Source organism: Lampris incognitus, chromosome 10 (genome assembly GCF_029633865.1).
Source record: "Lampris incognitus isolate fLamInc1 chromosome 10, fLamInc1.hap2, whole genome shotgun sequence".
Taxonomy (NCBI): Eukaryota; Metazoa; Chordata; class Actinopteri; order Lampriformes; family Lampridae; genus Lampris; species Lampris incognitus.
Window position 1 is genome coordinate 10,732,909 of NC_079220.1, and position 6,001 is coordinate 10,738,909.

General features: G+C 43.9%; 1 pseudogene; it reads left to right on the plus strand.

Annotated features, from left to right (window-relative positions):
* The first annotated feature begins 365 nt into the window (after positions 1-365).
* LOC130119305 (zinc finger protein Gfi-1b-like) lies at positions 366-4,671 on the plus strand (annotated as a pseudogene).
* The last annotated feature ends 1,330 nt before the right edge of the window (positions 4,672-6,001 follow it).

A 6,001-nucleotide genomic window follows, 5' to 3' on the forward strand; every position in this document is an offset into this window, starting at 1 on the left:
GCTCAGCAACCTTTTGGAAAGTTGTGAACAGAATGACAAGCCAATGTTTTCAGATGGACTTTGTTATAATATATGAAATGTCTATGTTATACTCAGATTTCACGTCTGAAGGAGATATAGAGTTTAAAGAAAGGTTACAATGTTATTAGAGACAGCGCAAAAACTAACATCCTCCACAAATCAACATTAGAGACAAGTTGTCGGATTGTTTGTGAAGGATTGAGATCTCTAGAGGATATGGTAAACGTGAAGCTGATTGTGGCACACCGTCATTCATCCATATTACGACAGGAGCCGATGTGCCAAATGGCGAGGAGCCACCACAGCCTGCTTTGACCTGGTCGTCACATAACCCTGGTGGCTCTGAGAGAGAGAAGGAGCTGGAGAGACTGGTTTTGGTGTTACTCAACCACGTATTGCACACTGACCTCAAATCGCATGTCAGCGAATGCCCTCTCTGTGAGAAGGTAAGAGACAGTAGATGTTTTAAATGTCACATTTTCCCTTTGCTTTTTCTTGTCCAGCATTATTCATATATTTGTGTATATACTTTTTTTGCTTCTTATTTGTTGAGCATTTCCCCTACCATTGGGTGTTTCTTTTAACAAAGTTTATATATATATATATAATATATAAACTTAGCACGAACAGTAAGGAAAATTGTGTCTGGTAGATTATTTCTTTGTTGTAACGGTGCTTCTTGGCAATAAATCTTATATCAGGCACCTGATTGTCAGCACCTGGGGCACCAGAAGCTCAAAAGAGTCAATAGCAACAGCAAAATAAGCTGTTTGGCATTGGCAGAGAAGATTTGGCAAATTTTTCATGGGTGCAACCCACATTCTCAGCTTTGCTGCTCATCCCACAAATGCATGTTCCTTACAAATGTGGCGCCATTTAAAAGGGAAATAAACAGGTTTTCCAACGGTATAAGATTTATTGCCAAGAAGCATTGTTACAACAAAGAAACAATCTACCTAACACACATTTCCTTACTTTTCGTGCTAAGCAGCGAATATAGGGGGGCAGTCGAGAACCACCACAGCCGGGACGCGAACTCGTGTACACCGCACCGCGGGCGACAACGTTAACCAGTCGACTAAACGATCCGATTCGTTAACCAGGGGCTAACGTATCTACTTATCCATGCACGTTACACTACCCCCGCGCTTCAGCATATCAGCTCCCTCGAGCCTCTGGGCGCACGCGCTTCCGATGGCCACCCGGTCTCACCATCCCACTTCCTTCGTGCTGCCAGGACGGATGTGCGTGGCTCCTCCTCGCTTTCCTGTAGTGCCCGCACATGATGGCGCAGTGTTGGGGCCGTTCCTTTTTCCGCCATGATGACCTCCACCTCCTCTGCCCTATGCAGCGACTCTTCAGTGGTGAGCGGCTTGGCAAGCCGCACCTGTTGCCTGAGGTGAAGTAGCTGTACAGCCCGTAGGAAGAGGTCCAGGGCCAGGCATTGGATGGCAGATGCAGCGGATTAGGGGGGCAGCCCAGGAATCGTCGCCACCGCCGGGATGCGAACCCGTATCTCCTGCACCGCGGGCGACAACGTTAACCAGTCGACTAAAGGGTCCGACCCGTTACTCAAGGACCAACGTGTCTACTTATCCATGCAACGTTACTATATATATATATATATATATATATATATATATATATATATATATATAGTAACGTTGCATGGATATATATATATATATATATATATATATATATATATATATATATATATATATATATATATATATATATATATATATATATATGTATATAAAAAAGAGGCATTCATTAGGCCACCCTTACCCGAGGGATAGTGGGTGTAGATCGGTGTAGTGTTCGGGGACTCGTCGTTCTCCAGCGACCCATCCGGGCGCCTGGAGCCAAGCAACCGAAAGCGTTCTCCCTACGTCTCCTTCGCGGCCTTAAGGTAATGCAAACCATGCGAGGCTTCAGCGCGTAAAACAGCGAGAGCGGCCGACACGAGTTTGAAGGAAGCTGGTGTTACGACTATCTCCTTCCTGTGGAAACGTGAGCCAGGGGAGTTATTCGACAAGAGTTCCGGCCATATGCCATTGGGATAATCGGGTGGGATAAGGGGAAAAATAGAAATAAATTAATTTTAAAAATAATTTTAAATATATATATATATATAATCCAGTGATTCAAGTAAATTCTTTAATAGACAGTAGAAGCCTGTTTCATGCCATAAGCAATCATCAGCTGTCAAACTATATCAAATATGTCAAACTATATATATATATAAAACTTTTTTTAAAAGAAACACTCAACGGTAGGGAAAATGCTCAACAAATAAGGAGCAAAATAATCCAGTTAGTCAAGTAAATTCTTTATGAGACAGTACAAGCCCTGAGGATGTCTTTGGTTTGTCTTGTGTCATGATAGTAATAATTTCATCTACCTGCGTGATTGGCAGGATGTAGCGATATATTGTTAGACGTGTCAGAAGACACACTGGCGGCGTGTTTTTACAGTGCATGACAAGTAGATGTGGGGCAGTTGTGAAAACCTTTGTCATTCGATGGAGCCCGTTTGTTGGCTTATATTACAATCATGTAATGTGGCCTGGTGGCTGACTCAGCGATGACACCTTTTTTTTTTGCAACTTCCCACCTTCCTCACCCCCTCACTCATTTGTCATCTAATGAATACAAAAGCACACATTTGCAGAGACTGACAACTCTGCTGTTTTCTTCCTTTCTTTTTTTACAGGTGCTGTCTAGAATGTCGCCCTCTCTCTCTCAGTATCTTTCGCCTATCATCCTCTCAGCAGACCATGGATTGGAGGCTACGTTTGTCAACACACCCTCAGTCCCATGGACAAACTCCCCCACAGCCAGAGAGGTACCCCATACCCCTAATGAACACATGCCAGTCGGGAGCTACGGTAAAACGAAGGTATGGTATACGTTGGGAGTACATTTTGCCATTAGGATTTACAGACTCTCTGTACTTGCGTTGTTATTGCAGAGGGATGACTTTTCAACGATGAAGGAAAAATGAACTTCTTCCTATTCGATTTGTGTTAATAATGTGCGTTTTGTATTTAGGAGCGCAGCTTTGGCTGCAAGATTTGCGGGAAGGTGTTCAAACGTTCATCAACACTGTCCACTCACCTCCTCATCCACTCAGACATAAGGCCTTACCCCTGCCAGTACTGTGGCAAGAGGTTTCACCAGAAGTCAGACATGAAGAAACACACTTACACACACACAGGTAAGGCCACGAAACGCAAGCATGCTGCATCAACACAACATGAATATATACTCGCATCCCCGCTGTATACATTGTCAATATATTTTGTTATTAGTGCAATATTGGGAGGCACGGTGGCCCAGTAGTTAGCGCTGTCGCCTCACAGCAAGAAGGTCCTGGGTTCGAACCCCGGGGTTGTCCAATTTTGGGGGGGGGGGGGTCATCCCAGGTCGTCCTCTGTGTGGAGTTTGCATGTTCTCCCCGTGTCTGTGTGGGTTTTCTCCGGGTGCTCCGGTTTCCCCCACCATCAAAAAGACATGCATGTTAGGGTTTATACTCCTGTCGGTGCCCCCTGACCGAGGCAATGGCAAGACGAACTGGAGTTGGTCCGCGGGCGCTGCAGCTGCCCACTGCTCCTAACTACACAGCTAGGATGGTTTAAATGCAGAGAAAGAATTTCCCCATAGGGATTAATAAAGTAGTAAAATATATATACACACACACACCAATGCAATGCTTAATATAGGCTGTTATATGCCATTTGTACTGATTTGTGTTTGCCAGTTAATAATTTTTGTACTCTGTAAGAAATGAAACTTTTCTCACATTTCTTAGGGATAATAGTATCGTCAGATAGTCTTAAGATTTTTACGTTTTTTTTTAATATTATTTTAGTTTTTTTTACATCATGTTTGTGATCTTGATGTTGAACGCCCCATTAGGTCAGATTCCTAGAACGTGCAAAACTTACTTGTCTACCATTAAAACTTGGAAGTTGAAAATACACAGTAAGTATGCTCACACAGTAAGGTCAGAATCAAAGCCACTTTATTGACCGAGTGCCATACTGCGAGTGTAAAGGAGACCGTCTCAGTGGCCTTGGTGCCTGAGTCCTATCCACAACTGGCTTTGTAACACACAACAAACTCAACACACGATACAGAGACACAGAAACGAGAGCAAAAGGAAAGTGCGATGCAAGAGGATGCAATAAATAGCATGTTAAACATGTACAAATAATACATTCAGCAACCATTCACTGCATGCACGTGAATCATATTCAGTACCCCACAGGCAAACTGCCAAATTTCAGAAAAACTGACCCCCCCCTACCAAAAAAATAAAAATTTCTTCTCTGCCAACGCCATGTCCTCCACCCCTCCCTTCTTATGGCTTCCCCTCAGGTGAGAAGCCACATGTGTGCCAGGTGTGCGGTAAAGCCTTCAGCCAGAGCTCCAACCTCATCACCCACAGCCGCAAACACAGCAGCTCCCAGCCCTTCACCTGCCCTCCCTTACTGCCAGCGCAGCTTCCAGCGCCGGGTCGACCTGCAGCGCCACACAGAGAGTCAGAGCAGCTACCCCCCCGGTGCTTGTACTCACCGCTGAATCGGGGGGGGGGGGATTACAGATCTGAGTTCAACGATAAATGAATTTAAGTAATTCCAAAAAACAAAACAAAAAAATCAACGCTTTGTTTGAAAAGTCTTGGCGTGCCATACAGATGGGACGTTTTAAAATGATGTACTGAAATAGTTGCAGATACATACAGGTGATAAGTTATAACGTTCTGGTAATCTCTGTACATTTTACTCTGGCAGATCCATGTTTGATGTCTGATGTGTGTTTAAAGTCCACACAGGAAGTCTGGCCCAGGTCTGTGTTATGAAAGTTACTTCATCGAAAGGACATTTTAACCGCGGCCCTTACAATTAATACTGGTGTGCTTTGTGTAAAAACAAAATTAATTTAAAAAAAAACACACAATAGGAAAAAGAAATACTCTGCACTTTGTAGTTTTGAAAATAAATGTGGTAATAATATGTGTTGTTAACGGGAGCAATCATTAACACGTTAGGTTTGCTTTCACATATCTTCCTTTCAGTGATCAAATCCTGGGTCCCTGTTGACATCGCTAGCACCTTATTAAAAAGAAAAAAAAGAAAAGAAAATCAAGACATCAGCAGCAGCGTTATAACCGTCTTATTACACAATGACGTTCCCTCGTTCCCAGAAGCCATTTCCCTGGAGGTGTGCAGGGGATTGCGGCCCCCCGTTGTCACCGGTTAAAGAAAAATCCACTTTTAATGGACCGGCGCCGGACTCCCCGGGGGAGATGACCGGCGACGAGCCACTCTCGAAGTGCACTCGGCCAAATCGTGGTCAAGATTACTGTGCTCCTACGTCTCCTAGGACAATTTTGCTGAAATTAATCTCTAAAAAAAAAAAAAAAAAAAAAAGACAACGAAACGTCCTGCAGAATGCGGAGACGCTCCCATAACCCGTGGACGGTATAGATTTTAATATATGTGCACACCTTTTTACACAAAAGTGACATTTGTAGAGTGTAAAGTTATACGAGGGACGCTAGACTCTACTACAGCTACGACTATGCAGCACATGGACACCGACCATATTCAATACAGACCTATTTGTGATAACATCTTACAATCAGACCCAAGTTCACAGTTACACAGACACTTTGTACAGAATTACGAAGCTAGGAACAAATGTGGACCTCCGACAGATAACCGCTCATGTAGCGTCTGACCTCATGAACCTCATCCGTAGACGGCCAGGATGTGGTTACAGCTTAAGTCAAACTAGACCAGGTCTGGATCCTGTATGAATCCAGACTTCCCCTTAGACTGCCAGCCGCCACTTTTGAAACGGCTACGGATAACGTAAGGTCCCCTGGGGAATCGAAGGGGTGATATTTCACTGTGGGGGGAAAAAAAAGCATTTGGTTCTTTACAGCAACACGGCGAGGGCTTGGTTAA